Source organism: Schistocerca cancellata, chromosome 2 (assembly GCF_023864275.1).
Source record: "Schistocerca cancellata isolate TAMUIC-IGC-003103 chromosome 2, iqSchCanc2.1, whole genome shotgun sequence".
Lineage (NCBI taxonomy): Eukaryota > Metazoa > Arthropoda > Insecta > Orthoptera > Acrididae > Schistocerca > Schistocerca cancellata.
This window is the reverse complement of record NC_064627.1, coordinates 219,688,726-219,710,066: the sequence shown is the minus strand read 5'-3', so window position 1 is coordinate 219,710,066 and position 21,341 is coordinate 219,688,726. Positions and strand designations below refer to the sequence as shown.

At 43.0% G+C, this 21,341-nt stretch overlaps 1 long non-coding RNA gene across 1 annotated transcript in view; it reads left to right on the top strand.

Annotated features, from left to right (window-relative positions):
* Nucleotides 1-7,165, top strand: part of LOC126144643 (uncharacterized) — a 133,653-nt gene extending 126,488 nt beyond the window's left edge. Inside the window, exon 3 of the long non-coding RNA XR_007529762.1 lies at nucleotides 7,064-7,165. This is a non-coding gene — a long non-coding RNA (uncharacterized LOC126144643). The remainder of the gene's footprint in view (nucleotides 1-7,063) is intronic.
* Nucleotides 7,166-21,341: the final 14,176 nt, after the last annotated feature.

Here is a 21,341-nt window from a genome sequence, read left to right as displayed (position 1 = left end):
GTTCACTCGCTTCGCCACATTCTCACGTGACCCGGTATCCTAAATACAGACACACGCTTCCACTGCTGTTGAAGAAGGAGCAGTTTATTCTATAGCGTTTGCATTACTTTCTCCGCTGGGCGCGCTTGCGGCAAAACTTGTAGTGAACTAAGGAAATCATGTACGTTTACATCTAATACACGAGACTTCATTATTACCATCCTAACCAACCATCGGTAGATGCCTTCTGTCGAATGAACAGGGGAACGCCTAAACTTTGTGGGGTTGAAACTGATGTTTGAGTGAGTTTGGCGCCCTGAAAGAGACCTGTTTAGAAATGAGTTATTCTACGCTAAACTGGAATCAGCCTTCAGCAAAGCAACAAAAACTGGCACGATGCCACACAATACGGCAGAACGGTGACTAAACCTCTTCATGGATCACGGGTTCGAACCATAAAATTGTGCAAAACGTTTCAGCTCTGGACTTGAACCATTTTTAGCCGACGTGTTAGGAAGCAGCACACAAAATACGAATGAAAAGAGAGGACGTCCTTGTAGTAAATGGCAATCCTCCCCGTTAATGTAGCTATAATTTTAGGTGGAAAACGAATACACTGTGAGCACTGTTCTGCTGTTGTTTCTGTTGTTGAGGTCCTCAGTCCGGAGGAACTGGTTTGTGCATATCTCCGTCCTGTGCAAAGCCTCTTCTTTTCTGTGTAACTGTTGTTGCGAACGTCCATTGAAACCTGCTTACTCTCTTCCAGCTTTTGTGGCCTTCCACAATTTTTGTCTCTTGTTATTCCCACCATTATCAAAATGACGATTTCGTGATGAGTCAGGCTGTGTTCTATCAACCGACTCTTCTTTTAGTCAGGTGTGACATAATGGTTTTCCCAGTTCCTCATTATTTTTTCGATCTACCCATCCAAGCTTAAGGATTCTGCTGTAGCATCACACCTCAAAAGCTTCTAACCTCTTCTTGTCTCAACTGTTTGTTGTTACGTTTCACTTTCCTACAAGGCTACACTACATGCACATACCTGAAGAAAATACTTACTAACATTTAAATTTTATATTCGTTGTTAACGAATTTGACCGGCTAGGTTAGCCAAGAGCGCTAATGCGCTGCTTCCTGGACTTGGGTAGGCGCGCCAGCCCCAGATCGAATCCGCCCACCGGATTAACGACGAGGGCTGGTATGCCGGGCAGCCTGGATGTGATTTTTCGGCGGTTTTCCACATCCCTCTAGGTGAATGCCGGGATGGTCCCCCATTCCGCCTCAGTTACACGACTCACAGGCATTTGCAACACATCCGCACTTTTCCATGATTTACACTAGACGCACACAGATGGGGTACTCTGATTCTGTCCTGGGGGGTATGGGATGGTGGCAGGAAAGGCATCTGGCCACTCCTTCCAATTAACATGCCAAATCCGATTTAACCACGGCAACCCCGCGCAAAATGCGGGACGAAGGCGCAAGCGATAGCGCTAGATAGATTCGTTGTTAACGAATTTCTATTTTATACAAATGTTTTCTACCTATTGCCATTCTTCTTTTCATCTTCCAGCTTTCTTTTCTTTGCTTAGTTCTAACTTCCCATCTGAATTCTTAATATTCATACAGCTGTTTCCCTTTTCCCCAAAGGCCTCTCTAATTTTTCGATATGTGGCACCCATCTTTTCCCTAGTTATGCACGCTTCTACAGCGATGCATTTGTCCTCTAGGCATACTTGCTTAGCCATTTTGGGCTATCCATCAATCTTACATTTTATTTTCCTGTATTCATACCTATCTCCTTCATTTCCTGCATTTTGATATTTTATCTTTTCTTCAGTTAAAGTCAAAACCTCTTCTGTTAGCAAGGTTTTCTTCTCGTGTTTCTATTTTTGCCAATTTGACTGTCTGCTGCCTTCACTATTTCAGCTCTCAAAGCTACCGATTCGTCTTCCGATTTGTTTTCTGTTGTTTTTCTTTCTCCGTCGATCGTTGCCCACTGGAAATATTTTGCACCTTAAAATCTGGTTTCTAAAACTCTGTTTTGCCATTATATAATTTATCTGGAACTACCATTGTACAAATCAACCTGAAACCTTCCATTTTCTTCAGATCTTTGCGACGTACAAAACCTTCTTTTATGATTCTAAACTCGTTAGTAATTATTAAATTGCAAAATTCTACTAGATGGATTCTTTTTTCACTTCTTCCTCTCGGTGCATGTGGTCCAACCATTTTTTCTTCCTTCCCTACAATCGGACTTCAGTCACCCAACGCAATTGAACTTTCGGCTTCCTTAACTATTTGAGTAATTTCTTTTATCTCATCATGCACTGTTTCATTCTCTTCATCATCTGTCGATCTAGTAGACATACTATTGTGTTAGGTATCGGCTACGTGTCTACCTTGATTACTATAATGCGTTCAATATGCTATTCAAAGTAGCTTTCTCGCAATCCTCCATTATTAGACTTACTCATGCATTATCATCTAACATTCTGAAGAACACCAGTTTTGTTTTTCCCGTTGACGCCGTCCCTAAGAGTAGCCACTGCTCGGGGATCAAAATGGGGGGGGGGGGGCTATTTGATCTCCGGAATATTTTACCCAAAAGAATGCCATTAAGCAATAGATACATAGCTACACGTCCTTGGAAAAAATATCAGCTTCAGCTTTCTTGCTTCCAGCGTTTGCAGTACCAACACAGCAAGGCCATGTTGGCTAAGCGTAATAAGGTCACATCAGTGAATCAATCAGATGATTGCTGTACGACGACTAAAAAGGATGCTTCTCTTCTTCGGAAAATACAGATTTGTCTTTCTTCTCGATAGAAACCTCTCCTTTCCGGTTGCACCTACAGTACAACAGCCAGTGTCGCTGAGGCAAGCAACGCACCCCTTCTCAGCAACGAGTATCCGAAGGGACCGGTACCTCGTGTCTCATAAACCCTCACTGAACTGACTGACGTTTACAGTTTAAGTGTATGGAGCTCATAAAAGCATAAACTCATAGTAAGTGCCCAAAATGCCGTACTCTTACTTCTAAACAAGCATGCACGCGTCGAAACATGGACTGTCACAGCCTTTCAAATACTCGCTGACGGTTTCCAATGTTTTCGCAAGTTTCCGGATAGTTGCTGCATAGACCAATGGTTTAATGTACTTCCAGAGATAATAATCCAAAAGACTGATGTCGGGGGAATGTGTAGGTCATGGAACTGATCGTCCTCTACCTACCTATCTTTCATGGTAGATACTATTCAGTGCATCTAGAACACTCAGACTGAAATGTACTGGAGCTCCATAATGCGTAAACCATACGTTTCTTCTTATTTACAGGGGCACCTCTTCTAGTAGGTCTTGCAGTCTGTTCTGAATGAAGTCTCTGTAGACAGCGTGTGTAACACGTGCTGTGAGAACGTATGGCTGTATCAGACAGTCACCTACAATTCCATCCTACACTATAGTCTTAAACTGATGCTGATGTCTAGCCTATACTTTAGCATGAATATTGCTATCGGCCCATACGTGTTGATCGTGGAAATTTGTTGTTTTCCCTCTTTCAAAGGTTGCCTCGTCTGTAAACAAAACCGAAGAGAGAAACGACGGATTGACAGTTTGTGCAACAAAGTTCTCCCTTGGTGGGTGATAGGCAGTGGTGAGGCTCTCCACCCGCTGAAGAGCGTAAGGGTACATGAGGTACTCGTGAAGTTACCTCCATGCTGAACTTCGAGATGTACCAAGTCCCAGGGTCACCTGTCTTGCTCTGATGCCTGCCTAATTTTGAACAGCCCGCAGAACTTGCTTTTCCTAATCAGACGTACGAGCTGCAGGCAGTTTTCCTCAGTCAATAGTCTGTGGCGCTACGGATCCTGTCTCGGTAAAGCGACGATACAGAGGTATCAGAGGTTGGGTGATACAGTTGTCTTGGCCTGAAAACGCCCTCTGACACAGTCATGCAGCTTCATGTCCACTGCCATTGGTGCGGCTACGCATAAAAATGATGTCTGCCTGCTCAAGAAATGAATAGCCTGCCATATTTGAACGGAGTACTTTCAGGCAACTCACTAACTGTAGTACATGAACACAATGGACACGTTGACAAGAGACTAATGGAGAATGTAAACAACTGATAACGCAACGCCACGTAGGATACAATTAGACAAACGGGTGCTTATATAAGTGAAATTGTTGGAAAGCTGCTCACTGTCAACTTTCTGTAATAACGCGAAAATGAAGGATTTACGGACATACGTTTACGTGAACTTTTTTCCTTCTTTTGGTGTAAGGAACCTGTGCCCAAAGTTGGTGAAAGTATCTTTGAATACTTTGTGTATGGGAAGACCATTCCCAGACTCTAGCAGTCAACCGTCCCAAAGACGATGGAAACGTTGACGAGGCCTAACACCCAATTTCATTCATTTAGAGAGTGGCCGTGAAAGTCCACGAGCTTACATCAGAAAAGAGTTTCCAATTTAATATTACTGTCATACTCTTTGAAGAGTCGGCGGAAAATTCAGTTAATTTTATAAAAAATTTTCGTATCAAGTGATGGAAGTATGTATGCAGATTGAAGAGACGAATGAAAATCTGTACCAAGCCCAGGACTCTTAGCCGAATCTCCTGCTCACTAGGCAGATTTGCTTACCGCTTCGCCACCCTGACAGAGTGGCTTTGCATAACTGCATGGACTGCACTACTACGCCTCCTTCCTCAATTCAAAGTCCCGTTCACCCCTCAGCCCATTTGGTGCTCCCATCGTTTGATGAGGGAGGCGTGGCAGGGAAGTCTGTGCAGCGGTGCGAAGCCAATGTGCCAAGGTCGCGTAGTGGTTAGGGCGTGTGTCTAGTGAGCACGAGACCTGGGTTCGAATCCTGGTCTTGGCACAAATTTTCCCTTCTTCACATGAGTCTTCATATATACATTATAGATGTAACTCTTCCGCTACGGTCGCAGGTTCGAATCCTGCCTCGGGCATGGATGTTTGTGATGTTCCTTAGGTTAGTTAGGTTTAACTAGTTCTAAGTTCTAGGGGACTAATGACCTCAGCAGTTGAGTCCCATAGTGCTCAGAGCCATTTGAACCATTTTTTGTAACTCTTCAGGCTTCCCCGGCGAGATTTTGACATGTGGAATAATCGGGTCTACTGCCGGATGTTTGTGTCGCTCTGGCACAATATTTCGGCCACGTAATTCGTTGCCTTCTTCTGAAACTGCCGTGTTGGAGGATCTTGTCCAGTATTTGGTGCACTAGGCGGGCGCGGACGTCCGTCGGAGTACCAGGAAAGTGCCAACACCTCAGGAGCAGCGCCAAGCGGGCGCGGATCACGAACGCTACGCCAAACGCGGGTCCGGCCCCAGACAGCTGCCACAACCACAGATGGTGGACGAGCCGGGCGCGGACGTCCGTGGGAGCACCAGGGACGGTCTGTCACTGTCACTGTCAGTTATCCATACGAGTCTGCCCTGACTCGTGATGGGAGCAGCCTAACCATATACTGCTATTCCTGCATAATCCTGTGGTGTGGCTTCCTCACGGTCCGAATTGGCCTGAGGTGTTTTCTGGGGGGGGGGGGGGGGGAGTTGTCCTTTCTCTGTCGCGAGATATTATTCTCGTAACATGTCAGGCCAACGCGTGGATGGCCTGTGGTGAATAGGATGACCCAAGTCCCTAAGGAGCCTATTGTCGGACCGTACAGCCCGCTCGTAGAAGACCCGCGCCGATGGTTTAAATCGGTCGCGGAGGAAGGGGATGCCGGTTTGCCGGTGTAGCCGAGCGGTCGAATAGAGCCTCGGTAGGCGCAGAGCGAGCTGTGTTGGAGGATCTTGTCCAGTATTTGGTGGACTAGGCGGGCGAGGACGTCCGTCGGAGCACCAGGAAAGTGCCAACACCTCAGGAGCAGCGCCAAGCGGGCGCGGACCACGAACGCTACGCCAAACGCGTGTCCGGCCCCAGACAGGTGCCACGACCACAGGTGGTGGACGAGCCGGGCGCGGACGTCCGTGGGAGCACCAGGGAGGGGCCAAAACATCAGGACCAGCACCAGGCGGGCGCGGGCCGCGAACGGAACGCCCGACACAGTACAGGCCTCAGAGAGCTGCCACAGATGGTGCCCAAGTCGGGCGCGGACGTCCGAGGGAGCCACCGGGGAAGAGACAACACATTACAAGCAGCTCCAGGGGGGCGCGGACGGCAAAGAGAGCACCCAGCGCCCTCTGGGCATAAATACTGGACAAAAATCTAACATTCACGCATCACATCAGAGAGGCTAGAAACAAGGGCTCCGCCCGGCTCTTTCAGCTATATCCACTCCTAAAAGGCAGGGGACTCACAGTACCTGCCAAGCTCAAAATCTGGAAAACCATCATCCTGCCAGCCATACTCTACGGATCAGAAGCGTGGAGCATGGCAGCAGACAACAATCTCAAACAGTTGGAAATAATCCGAAACAAAGCCTTCCGAATCGTTGCGGATGCTCCGTGGTTCTCGAGCAATGATGAGATAAGAGCAATGTTAGGACAGCCCTCGTTCTATCATCTCATAAAGTAAAAATCATTAAAATTCTATGAATCATCCAACGCATCATCACACCAACTCATCAACTCTCTGGGAAGGAATGAAAACCCTGACCAGAGAGCACCAATCACTACCATCCATCGCCAATTCAGGCGATAGCCATACGTATTCATACGCAAACATAAAACTACATCATCATAGCCGCCGCCTCCACTAACATCATCTACCCAGGGGAAAACCGACCCCTAGCCAATACCGTATAACCCCTGAATCCGCACCACCAAGGAACATTTCGTAAGACAGAGCGTTTCCAAGGACGCTGGTTCTTCAAACACATCATGGGTATAGACCCAGCCATTTCATGTCAACACGGCAGTCTCAGGTAGCACCTGAAGAAGGCAACTAGTTACGTGGCCGAAATATTGTGCCAGAGCGACACAAACATCCGGCAGTAGACCCGATTATTCCACATGTTTCAGAGATGTTTGAGATTGAAAAGCTCCTTTAAGTGTCTGAAGATGAGACGATGTATCGGAACCTCCTAACTGATTAAGTATTATCCACAACAGTTCTCCTCTCACGATCGCCGAAGACAACACGAGACGGCCGTCGTCCGGTGAGCGGAGCGACGAGGCGAAACCGGGGGCGGCGGGTGGCCGCGGCGGCGGGGGGTGGCAGGTCGCGGGGGCGGCGGAAGCGTCGGCGGAGGCGGCGCAAGTTCCCGGCGCTGGGCGAGCTGTCGCGCGACCTGCTCTACTACCAGCGGTCGCCCACGTTCTGCGAGCGCGACCCCTCCGTCGACTTCCCGGGCACGGTGGGCCGGCGCTGCAACCGCACCTCGACGGGAACCGACAGCTGCGCCTCGCTGTGCTGCGGCCGCGGCTACGACGTCTTCCGGCAGCGGCGCGTCGACCGCTGCCACTGCCGCTTCCACTGGTGCTGCCGCGTAGCCTGCCAGAACTGCACCATCGAGGAGTGGGTCACCGTCTGCAAGTGACGCTGCGCCGGCGTCCCACCCGTCTCTGCTGACCGCAGTCCCTGCAGCGCACGCTGCGGATTCGTCACGTGTGACGCGACGGCACCTCGGACGGTACTCGGCCCACTGCGAACCGAGCGTGTCCGAGAGCCGCTCGACAATCCACAAGAAGAACGCGTCTTGTCGCACTAATTAGAGGGGTACTTCCCACGCAAAGGCCCTTTCTTAAATACATACAATGTATTCGAGATCTTCACTGATTATCTAACGTGCTCACCGTCACGTTTCTCCGTAGGCAAATCCCCACATCTGCTTTCCAGAGGTTTCTAATAATTCAAAGAGGCGCGATGCATTAACGTTCTAATACCCTTTCGAAGCAGGTAACTTACTTCTCAGCCGCATGACTAGGAATGTGTGGATTATTCCTTAAGTGTTACTATTCAATTTGATAAGAAAAACGCAGAGTAAAGCAACAACGGCGAATGAATCACAGCTTTCCAATGAAAACCAAAACCAAAACACGGTCGCTAAGTGGCTAGCCTAACATAAAATTTCGTACAGCATGTCAATACCCAAGCCACCACGTTTGTTGAAACATTTCGACGTGTGTACATAGATCTCGGTGTCGGATAGGAACACGTTCATTTGGACAGCGCACCATAGTAATGTGTAAAAAATTATGTATTGTGATCTTTTAGCTTTCTTCGCGAAAATAACGACTATCATGTCTATGTGATTATCAGCCGGCTTGATGTTCTCATTTTCCTTCCACGATATTTCGAAAGCATCCCTATTTGAATGCGTCAAGTGTTAGATGCAGAAGTGGTTGAACGAAAACTGTTAACAGGGATGCACTCTAGCAATTTATTTTATGAATACCAGAAGAAATTAGCCTCATCGTGGCAGTAAATGGCGTTCACAGAATTAAAGTCAGGACTTCGTCGCTTTACCACCGTAATACTTGACTGGTGATGTACATTATCCACACGGAGCTTTCTAGACGTCACACAAGATTTCTCTGATGTCTTCTGAGGACCTACATTTTTCTACTTCAGATGAGCGACAGACGGAAAGTGACGTGTCTAATCTCTTACAAAATAATTTTTCCGTATCTTAAAACGGCGTGCGACACCTATAGTGTGATACTAATGACAAATTCTGTACACGAATGTTCGAATATTGACTTGTGTTTGTCTCTCACCTGAATGTCCTTGCTTATATGTAAACCCATGATACGTCCGTCCACTTGCGTAAAAATAATAGTAGTCATCCGTAATGGTCAACCACATCGCTAATTAGCTGTAACAGCTTACCATCGTATCCTGCAGATGTGAGGAAAACTTTCATTTTATTAACATCAGTATTAAAACTTTTTAGTTTTAATTCATCAGTGTGTACTGGCTCCTTTCTTATCACTCCACCCTCTCCCACAAACGCCGGCCATTGTGGCCGTGCGGTTCTAGGCGCTACAGTCAGGAACCGCGCGGCCGCAACGGTCGCGGGTTCGAATCCTGCCTCAGGCATGGATGTGTGTGATGCCCTTAGGTTAGTTAGGTTTAAGTAGTTCTAAGTTCTAGGGGACTGATGACCTGAGAAGTTAAGTCCCATAGTGCTCAGAGTCATTTTGAACCTCTCCCACAAACAGGTCATTAACAGCTACTTTCCACGATCTTTTGCGTCCGCCTCTCGCTGCTTACTTCCAAAAAAGACTAACTTCAGAATAAACACTTTATAATGTGCACTTGGAGCGAAAATAATTACATTGTAGTAATTTTTGGACGGAGGTGAATATAATGCCAAAATTGCAAGTTTCATCACAGAAAGTGGTAATACTAAAAAATACATCACTTATGAAAACTAAGCACTACTTTAGCGAGAAATCAATATACATAGGTCAAACAGAAGAAACTGTCTGCCGTGAACAGTGCTTCCAAATGACTCTATTTCTCTATGTTTACAACAAAAAAGTCTATAATCGCAAGTGATAATGATGAGCTTACTGTAGAGGAATTTTCCCCAGTTGTACTGGCTTGGTGTTTCACTTCTTTGTGAAGTCGATGAATACATCCTCCAACTATGAACCTAATAGGGAGCGCGAAGAATACTTAGTACGACAGATTTTGTCGTAGGACACGTGTTAATTAGCTCTGTGCGTTATTCTTCCCAACGAGGTCCTTCACTCCAAACCACTAGCGGGTGGGAACCAGAAACATATAGGGCGTATAATTCTCTAATGTAATCATGGACGTGAATTTTACCCCATTACTTCATTTTACATCAACAACTGCCAAACAAATAGACTTGTACAAACTTATCCACGTCTGAATACCTATTCCGTACAGACACAAAGTGAACTACGTATAGGTAGCATAGAGTCGTTGGTTATTTTCCTGTTTTTATAACTCAAATACGTTTTAGAGGGGCATATTTCCCTGGTTTCCTGAATTGTCCGTAGTCTCATTACTACCAGTGCTCTGCTGTCACTTTCAGGACTTCGTTGTTTTACGACGTTAATACGGTAATGTCATAGACATCGCAGAAGATTTCCTTCATGTCCTCTGAGCACCGACATCATCGTAATAAATGGTTCAAATGGCTCTGAGCCCTATGGCACTTAACTCCTAAGCTCATCAGTCCCCTAGAACTTAGAACTACTTAAACCTAACTAACCTAAGGACATCACACACGTCCATTCCCGAGGCAGGATTCGAACCTGCTACTCATCGTAATAATTAAGATTCTAATGGAAAGAGACGTACTTTACGTCTTACAACATAATTTTTCTATAGTGCCAGTTGCAATGAGAATACAGCGCTTAGCGAGTTCAATATTAACCAGAAGGACATGGGTGAAGACATTTTCAGTATAAATAAAAATACTAAAGTTTATACCTACATAGAAGGCGGGTGAAGAAAGAGCATGTTACTTTCGTTACACTAGTGTATTTTCGATGTTAGGAAGAACCCCGCTAACAGCTGGTAAAATTGTTGTTTATTATAACATAATCGGTTTCGCAGCTTTAAGCCGCTTCATCAGGTGCAACAATGTTAAAAGATCATAGGCATAACTATCGCTTCCAAGTCTTCTTTGCCTTTCGCTCGCCAAGGTGTTTACGATATTCTCTAGACAGTAAATTTTGACTATGAGCGATGGGTATGCCTATGATCTTTTAACGTTGTTGCCCGTGATGATGCGGCTTTAAGCCGCGAAACCAGTTGTGTTTTAATAAACACCTACAACAATTTTACCTGCTGTTAGCGGAGTTCTTCCCAACATCATAGATGGGGTCTGATGCCTTAGTTACTAGTTTGGACAGCTACGATCTGTAAACTGTAAAACGGTATTTCTTCAGAGCAAAGGAAATCCATGATTCGCTGTGTTCCATCATATTCGATGTATATTTGCACAGTCGGTGGGTGATTTTGGTTGGGGGGGGGGGGGGGGGGGGGCGGAAGGAAGGATGTGATGCCTTAGTTACTAGTCGATGTGCAAGGTTTGTATACTGTGAGGTTTTACAAGTTTCTTTCGTGCTGAGTAAAGATGTCTTTCGGCAGAGTTTATTCATTGCTCGCACATTTCTGGCATTCTTATGTCGCTCAGTTTCAACTAGCACGATTGGCGGACACGCAACATCAGAGTACGCTATTGTTTTTCGATAATTATTTTAAGTTTCAGAATAATCGTTAGAAATACCTGACACTATTCTGTCTGCAGAATCATTTACTTACATAAACTCGCAAACGCCTGGTTTCATGCTTCTCCACAAAAACTAAATAAAAGTTGTGCTATATGTTGGTCGATCATCTACAGATGCCGTCCCAGTGTATCTAATGACCTGAAAGTCCCTTCTGGAAGAACTCTGAGTACGTGGCAATAAAAACCAAGTTCCGTGGCTTCATGGGAGAGGTTTGTACTCCAATAATTCTGACTGCAGCATTATCCAGAAAAAATCTATACCCAAGGGCACAATATATTCCCAGCCCATAGATCGTTAAGCCAAAACACTATGAAGGATGTCTCCATAGAGCGTACTAAGATTTGCACGTATTTTGCCGGCAATCTGTTGCTTTGGGATTCGCGATAAACAGAACATGCGCAGGTCAAGATTAGACACATTCACCGTGATTTGAGGGAATTACATTACATACTGAAATAACATGACTCCAAGGGAGTTGTAGATATGTTTCTTTTGGCTACATCGTTGTCAAGAATGCCTCATAAAATCCATTGTTAACGTATAGCTCAATAAAATATCTCGAGTGGACTGTTATTTCTGAATATTAGGGATTCCCCAAGGCTATCTGTAAATCGTGCTATGAAAATGTGCGCTGTGGTTAATAAAAATATTTAACATACAAAAGCTCTACTTTATGAGATTTTGTATGATCCTACAATCAAATGCTTTGCTCAGAATGTTTTTTGTATTCCTTAAGATTCCCAACGGTGATAAAAATGTTCGGGAAAGGCAGACAGAGTAGTGGTCGTTTCTGTTGTACGAACTGAGTGGACAGGAAACTGCATGTCTACAGAACCAGATATCCTTCGGGTTATAGCAGGGCTTTACTATAATTTTAGCGTTTACGGAGATACTTTCAGGTGTCGACGCAATATATATTTCTGTAAACTGACAGCTAGCAGTCCGATCACATTCCTGGAATCACGTTGTCTTCTTATTATCACGCAATAACCTTTTTGTTCCAGCAAACTTTCAATGGGATACATTTTCCCCCCGTTTTGTTGCAAGCGACGTTTCATTTTGCACAGATAATTAAAGTTTCTGTCATAACATCGCTTGTGTTAACAATGGCTGCCTTAAAAATCTAACAAGACCATTCACTTCATCGAATTTGCTTTAGATCTCAGTATCGTGACTTCCTCTATCGAACAAAGTTGTCGTTGCGAAGACATTCAGTGAGAGGTTTCAGACAGCAGGAGACCCTTCTCTGTTTTGACACGAACGCAGAATTAGACTTCTGAAATACATAATTCAATTGAGTGAAGGCTGTTTCTACAACCTTTTGTCGGGTTTCTCGGCCACAAAAAAGTAGCACCTTTCGGCTAAAGACTAAAGAAACCTTACAGTTCTGCCGTGAAGCAATAAGCACGAAGATGACATTTTGCCGTATTTCAGATGTTGCCCATTACAACATTTTTAAAGCACTTACTGTCGAAAATCGTCTTTCCTTTTAAGATTTTATTTCTATATTTACGAAATAACATGCTTTCCTACAATCATACAATGGATGTATTTCTTATAAGAACATTGATCTCCTTACCTCCATTCTGATTCTTTTTCTGAAATATTATTCGATATCTAAATTGAAGGTATACTTAAGTTTCAGTACATCTAACTTTTGTCATACATTAGAATGTACTTCACTTCGATAATTAACTGAAAAATTTGAAATTTTAATATTTTCTAACGGATGTATAAAAGTGTTTTCAATATAAGTTATTATTTGTCAAAATGTATAAAAAATTAGTAGTTGTAATTACAACTTCATAGAAATATTATTTATGTTTATTATTTAAATTATTTTAGTCAGTAATCATCAGGTTAATGTGTAAAGCTCTCACTGCATTCGTAATGCAGAAACATCCAACTCTTCAGAAACAATGTACGGTGTTTTTGTGTAGAGTTTGTGTATACAGTATTACTAGTGTTACAATAAATGGGTTCCTTCTGAGAGTGAATGAGAGTTTTCGTAATTCCCGGATCCCAAACCAAGTGCAAAGCTGCTTGATTAGTCTGAACATACATACATATTTTCTCATCCAGTACCTTATTATGGTGGCCGATTTGGTCATCACCTGAAACTCACTTCTCCGCTTCATTCCGCGCTACTGCAGTGTTTATTTATGTGATATGAAAAAGAGATCCAGCAATTACGGCCGCAGATGCAACTAGTTATGTGTCTCTACGGGCAAGATGTAGCCGCTCCAAATCTTAGTGGAGGAGAAAAAGGTCATCTTCACTGTTTGATACTGCAATTGCTCATACCACACTCATCCACAACACTCGACACTTCTCTACAGAAAGGTGAAACTCAACGGCAAGCCAACTACTCTACCAACAGGACCTCACCCAGAACATCAGTGTCGGGTCATCGCGTTACTCCTGACTCTCATTGGTGAGTATGCAATTCACAGTGTTCTTCAGAAAAGTATATTACAAGAATATTTTATGGAGGACATAGACAGGATCCTAACGTTATGTTTCCATTCTCTTCACACTGAGAATGAAAAAAATTTACTAGATAAAAAACAGAAACTACTCGACAGAAGGGAAATACATTTTGATCAATTCTCAATTTTGAAAACATCGTGTTTACTGTGATTACAAGAAGTTTTCAGTATAAGATCGAGTTTAGGATGATGTGATAAGAAGGAGGGAATCTCCAGTTCAGGCGGATAAGTGAGGCCAAACACTTTGGTAATGGCCATCTCGGAAGAGGCATCCTAACACTCCCCGGAAAAGATATTGGAAAACCTGCAGGACGATGCGAAACCTATCCATTTTGAATAGAAATTCATTGTTCCCTCCTCTGCACCACATCGTCCTGTTACATTTTGGTATTATCGGTATCTCAATTCACTCTCCGGTATGCCAAGTGCCTCGCCTTCATATTCCTGTTGCATCCAACATCTTCAACAAACACTGATATCTCTTCCATCCGTCCCCAAGTACATAGTAATGTTTCTTATTTCTTCGCTATCAGAACTCGTCTCATCATCCTCATTCACCTTTTGGTAATAAGGAAGAAAGAAAAACTCCAAAGCATGCAAAATTAGCTCAAGATTAGCCATATAGAGAAAAACCAAAAACTCCAAGATAATGGTCAATCTCAAAAATACTCATCCATATGAGTTTCTAAGATGAGCGCACACACACACACACACACACACACACACACACACACACACACACACACACACACGCTGTATATTTCCACAGTCAACCGTAACTTAAAGGAAATAGCACATTTAACATATGTTTGATATCACGTCCATGTACACAAAAGCACTAATAGAAAACTCAGCCACCGTAATTGTAGAAGAACTGAGTGAACGGGGAAAGGCTCCATAGAGACACTCACATGAAATACCAGACGTTGTAAATTTAACTTCTGAAAGACACTATTTCGCACTGAACAGTAAGCTATACCCATATGAATGTGTTTTAAACATGGGCTCATGCACTAGCTACCTGTTTAGCAATATATTTCTTGCCTACGCTAAAAATAGAATATTATTCAAGTTGTATTTTAATTTTCGGGTGCTACTATGCTGACATTATTTAGCAGCAGAAACAAAAACCCGAAAAAAAATCACACTCTGGTATATATACAATGAATATGTGGTGGCAAATGAAAATTTGTGCCTTACCAGGACTCGAACTGGGATTTCCTGCTTTTTTCGAGCAGTCGCCTCAACCACTTTTTTTATTATAATTTTGTATTTTCATTTTTGTGTGTTACTTATCGTTTATTTAATTATTTTTTTATTTTTTGGTGTTTATTTTTTACACTTTTAATTTATTTTTTAACCATTAGATGATCTGAGCACGTCTCGAGCTCTGACTCAAACTTCCACTATCACTGATGTTTCCACTTATGATTTCCGAACACTACTAATGGAAGTTCTTCCATGGTATATATGGGCATAGAATAGCACCACTAGGGAAACGGATGAGCTGGAGCACATCATTTCATGTCATACATTTGTATTTATTTAATTTCGATCGAACCAATCATTTAATTTTAGTGACCTAATCCAGGTTTCTCGTACATAACCAGCATACAAAACACATTTTTCCATTGTGGCATAATCAAACACGAAACTTAATTTTACGGATGCACGGAAGAAACACTAGTGTTATGCACTGGAACTCGATAACCACAAACGTGCAGAGCCGCTCTATATTATTCACGAATGCACAACCATTCACGCTATATATTTTTAACTCAAAGTCTTTAAGAAAACTCGATAACAACAGAGCTAAAAGCTATCTAAAGAAATCATCCCTAAAAAGCGGACACATCATAAAAACGTAAAACACAACGAACAGAAAGGAGAGGAAGAACACACCATAGTTACGATAAAGAATATCAAGACCCACTGTATGATGAACATTCACAAAGAGGGCTCCATAGAGTAGATACTCTCTCAAACACAATATACCACTCTAAAGTGGAAAATACGGAAGTTGTAAGAGGTAGGAAGCACTTTAAAAGATAGAAAGATACAATTTTTGCACTAAAGCTCACAGTCTTATACGGCAAGATGTTCTCTCTCTCTCTCTCTCACACACACACACACACACACACACACACACACACAACCTAGCAGAAAGTTAAATTTCTTAGTGAAATTATTTGTTTTTGAGGAAAAATAATAGTTGCACTATTTCATAGCTTTATTACAGATTATATACTGTCAGTACTCACAAGCTGACTAATGCCATAAACTGACGTATAAGTGGTATGTATTAAGACAAGCAACAACAACAATAAGACGCACGTGTGCTATTTTAAGTGCACAGCTGAAGCTTTCGAAGTTATGTTAAATATTCTGTACACATAGACCGTGAAACACGTCTTGGCGAACAAAAAAAGAATAAAACTTTTCTTTTGTTTCTCACAAGCCAAAATTAACTTCATTTTGGTAACGTTCGAATTTACTTCACTTCCGCTACGACTACTCGACTCCAGACAAAATCTTGACAAGCAGTAACTAAAGCTACATTGCCTGTCAAAAAATCAAGTACCCATTAGTCCTGGTCGGATGTCAACGTAATTTCGTACACGCACACATCACTGGCGTGTGTGCAAATCATCAGGGTTGCAATTCTCTGTTATAGTTAGGATGACCGCTAGAGTGCTTCACCTTCTTTTGTGTTTAGCATCGTTACCAAGCCTGGTAGGGTATACAAGGATGAACAGCGTCAGATGTTGAGTGATCACTGTGAAAACGCGGAGATGCCGGCCACCTGACTGAATCGTGCAAAATACAGATTTGTATGGTATTCGGATGTTACATTGGCCCTAATAGTCAAGGTACCGGTCGGTCACGTCTCACCACCGTAGACAGGAACGTCATACTGTGAACAAAGCATGTCGTAACCCCTTTACATACACCCCTACTATCCAAAAGCAAGAAATGAACTCCCTATAACACTTGGTGTTATTCTGCACCATTGGTCGCAGACTAGCACCAGCCGGACCAGGGAATTACCGTCCCATCCGTAGGCTGCCATCAACACCATGACTCAAACGAATGCGCTTGAAGTGGTGACTTGACCGGGAGCAAGGACTGTTGTTGAGTGGCATTTCGTTGTATTCAGCGATGAATCGCAGTTCCGTATCACCACGGATGACCATCCATGCAAGAATGGCGGCGTCCTCGGAAACGTCTCGTTCTTCGAATGTTTTGAAGGAGCGCAGTGATGGTACTCCTGGCGCCACTGTGTAAGACGTCGTTCGGTATGACTTCAGGTAACGACTGGTAGTGACTGAGGGACTCTGGCGACACATTGGTACGTCTCGGACATCCTGCGTCTCACACAGCAGTACCATGAGCCATTTTTCAACAGGACAATGTTCGTCCACACTTCGCACATGTCTTTATGAACTGTCTGCGCGATATGGAGGTATTCCGGTGGCCTGCATGACACCCACATCTGTCCCAGGTAGAACATGGTCCAGGAGCGAGAGCTTCAAGAACGATCGAAACCGTGCCTTGGTGATTATGGGATCATCCGCCAGAGAAGTTGGGTTTCCAGCGGACAACGTCCGCCCCGCTTTGTGTCATACGACTCATCAGTCACGTTCTGCAACGTTTTACCCTCATTCAGTCCGTAGTGGTTTTTTCCCCTTGAAAAATCCTACGGCAAAGTCTCTTTTGACAACTTGATAGCCATACAGTGTCAACAAACCCTCTTCCGGATTTCTACATTAAGCTGGTGCATAAGATGCTACAAAGTAGGGTTTTCTTTCTGTTGGTGGGTGGCAAACGGTCTACATTAAACACTCCGACCGAAGTAATGCAACAAGGATCTGTTATTTCGCCGTTACTTTTCAGTTAGTGCTTAAATGACCTGCCAACGAACCCTCGTATAATAATGCAACCTATACGCAGATGACGATGGGTTCTTTACATCGAGCAGGAATTTCGATAAGCTGAATACCAGGCCACAGTGCCAAATCCACGTTATGGAAATACGGGCGCTTGCAAATAAGATCACCATTGAATTCACGGTTTTGCCACTGCTTGTACTGCTAAAATTCTCTCGAGCTTCACTCCGTGTCAAGTGGTTGAAAATCCACGAGCTTCCGATCCCTTGGCGCGGCTGAAAGCTCGAGAGAATTTTATCAGAGGTCACTATAAATCCCACAAAATCAGTGGCGATATTTTTTTATCAAAATGAAGCCGCCTACACTTATATTCCTACTTGAAGTACTCGCGCATCCCATTTCTTAGTCGCACTCAACTAGGTATTTGGGAGTCATCTTGGATAAGTCGCTCACCTTCACCTTACCATCACAGGAGCGAGAGAAAACCAGTTACAAAAAGATGAACACTTTTCTTCCTTTCTTTGCCTGACAGGAAGTTAACATCAAGACGAAATTCCAATTGTATCGATCCACGATGCAGTCAAAACATCTCTGTGGTTGTGCAGCGTCGGGTACTATCTGTGCTTCGAATATAAAACCTCTTCTGATGATCCAAATATGCTGCCTAAGGTGGTTGTTTGGTGCTCTGCATTGGACCGTCATGCGCTGGCACCCATCTTGAGTTTCGTGACCTTATGGAAGAAAGGAGTCTGGTGTGTAGACGCCTCGACCTGGTCATTATTCTCTGACCAAATGTTCCACATCTCACCCCAATGTGGAAGCAATGACTTCCCTAGAGGGTCTAAGGACCCCTCAGGGTGCCCCAGAATCCTCTTGATGCACCAACATTCAATGAAGTTCATACAAATTCTTTCTACCTTGCACCCAACAAGAAGAAACTCCCAAAGGCAGTCAGTCTTGAGCCACTATCGCACAAAATTTAAAAAAAAAAATTAAATAAGGATACAGGTTACTTATAAATGGTGGAAAAATCGAAATTTTTTATGAGTTTATTAAATTCTATAGTCTTTCCTGATTACATTGATATATGCATTATTTCAAATGAAAAGTGATATATTTATACCAAATTTTAGAGTTACCGTCATGTATACTGCCACGCCCCCTTTATTTCTGTTACAGAAACCAGTATTATTTCGAAAATAACTGTGAACTTTCTGTTTCCAGAGATTATACGTATGATACATCGTATATGTTGGTAACAGTGCAGGCTTCTAGTGTCCATAAATCATTATCTTGTTTCGCTGAAGCAGGTTGTTCACGTGTTACTAAATGTTTGTCGCCCAAATGCTACATATATTTGTGGAATTACATATCCTTTAGTGTGTAATGAAACGAACTATGCCACGCATCAAGAAATTCAATAAAAGGAAATTCCGTGGTAACAAGTTAACAAACAAAGCACACTGTTGAAAGTAACCTATGTATCAGTTCTTCAGGGAAGAAACTCCCACATGGCACGCCCCCTTGTGTTTCAAATTTTTGTACTAACAATGACGCTGTTTGTAGTGAATTTGTTGTTGTTGTTGTTGTGGGCATCTTATCTTCTGTGATGAAGGAAGTGGCGAAATGTAAACAATGTGATGGTGTAGGCTGTTCGAAATAACTGAACAACAAAGTAGCAAGAAGGGCTTAGCGTGAAAATTAGTTGTTCTGTGTAGATCCTGCATTAAATCTACCTCTAAAGCGACTTCGAACATTGTGCATAATTCATATGATGTGAATTTGAAGTTAGTGTATGCAATCCGTGCAATAGGAAAAGGGAAAAAAGGCTGCTCAAACGATTTGTGGTTTGATGGACCTTCCTCCTCCTCCCAGTAGGTTCAGCAAGTACATAAAAATACTTTTTGGTGCCTTGACAGTTGTGTCTAAAGCATCTACGAAACGTGCAGTAGAAGAAACTGTAAATATTAGTGGAACCAGGGCTATTGCTGTTGCACTTGATGGGACATGGCAACGTCGATGACATCGTTCCTTGAATGGCGTTGTAAGTGCTACTTCTCTGGAGAATGGAAAATTTATTGATGTTGAGTGCTTATCTAAGTACTGCCACGCCATGATAACACTGAAGGACATATTGAACATCAGTGTTCTAAGAATTTAGTGGTTACAGTGGAGTCATGAAGTGTGATGGAGCTCTACAAATATTTCAGAGGTCATTGCCCATTTAAAACGTTAGGTATATGAAGTACCTACGCGATGGTCTCTAAAGCTTTTAATATAATTAATGAGTTCAATGTTTATTGTGATACCTTGGTAACAGAACTGGAGTGTTGTGGACACGTGCAAGACAGGATGGGCGCTAGATTGAGGAAGCTACGAAGAGAAATGAAAGAAAAGTTGCTATCTGATAGAAAATCTGTCTGGCCGAGGCAGATGGACAGAAACTGAAACAGACCCTCTTCAGAGTTATTATGGACTGGCCATTAGACGAACTGCACCTCTGAATGATATTACAGCAATGAGAAAACAGTATGGGCCACCTACTTTCATAAGTTGTCGACAGATGAGCACCCTGTTCACGGACTTTGCCCTAAAGTAGCAGATTCTTGGTGAGGTTACCAAAAAGCAAAAGAAAGTGGTCAAATATAACATCATAACCATACTCTCCCTGAGCCTGTTATGAATGAAATAAAACCAATTTTTAGAGACCTGAGTGTCCTTGTTTTGCTTAGTAAATGTCTTCATGGCGGTACTCAGGATACAAATGAAACTTCCAACCATTGCATGTGGGAAAGATTACCCAAGAATGTTATTGTAGGACTAAATACATTAAAAGTTGGTGTACTAGATGTAGTGATATGTTTCAATAAAGGAGTGATAGGAAGGTTGGAAGTCCTGAAAAATTTAGGCATAAAATGCGACTATAATATGGAAGATCAGTTTGTAAGTAGGCTGTTTATATTTTCTTATTGGCAACGTTACGTAGCACTCTGTATCAAAATCACTGGCTGTGCTGTGTGCAGTCTGTGGCTAGTTTGCATTGTTGTCTGCCATTGTAGTGTTGGGCAGCGGCAGCTGGATGTGAACAGCGCGTAGCGTTGCACAGTTGGAGGTGAGCCGCCAGCAGTGGTGGATGTGGGAAATGAGATGGCGGATTTTTGAGTACAGAATGGATATTATGAACTGCTATGTATATTATGCTTTTTCAACACTATTAAGGTAAATACATTGTTTGTTCTCTATTAAAATCTTTCATTTGCTAACTATCCCTATCAGTAGTTAGTGCCTTCCATAGTTTGAATCTTTTATTTAGCTGGCAGTAGTGGCGCTCGCTGTATTGCAGTAGTTCGAGTAACGAAGATTTTTGGTGAGGTAAGTGATTTGTGAAAGGTATAGGTTAATGTTAGTCAGGGCCATTCTTTTGAAGGGATTTTTGAAAGTCAGATTGCGTTGCGCTAAAAAAATATTGTGTGTCAGTTTAAGCACAGTCGTGTATAATTGTTCTAAGGGGACGTTTCATATGGCGACCCTGCCAGGATACCTCACTGGATTCTTCTGATTTTTTTCTTGTAGTTTGTGTAATTAGTATAGATTTTGTTTATTGCTAGTGCATAATTGTATTGAGAATCTCCTTTGTAGGTACAGTCTTTCATTGTTGTACAGTGAAACAGTTGTGGCATGCATGTAGATTTGCACCAAGTATTTCGCAGCTGCACTTGCAATTAACTAGATATTATTTTCAGTGCTATGTTAATGTATTCCCCTATTTTTGCTCTTCAAATTGTGTTTTATCTGTGT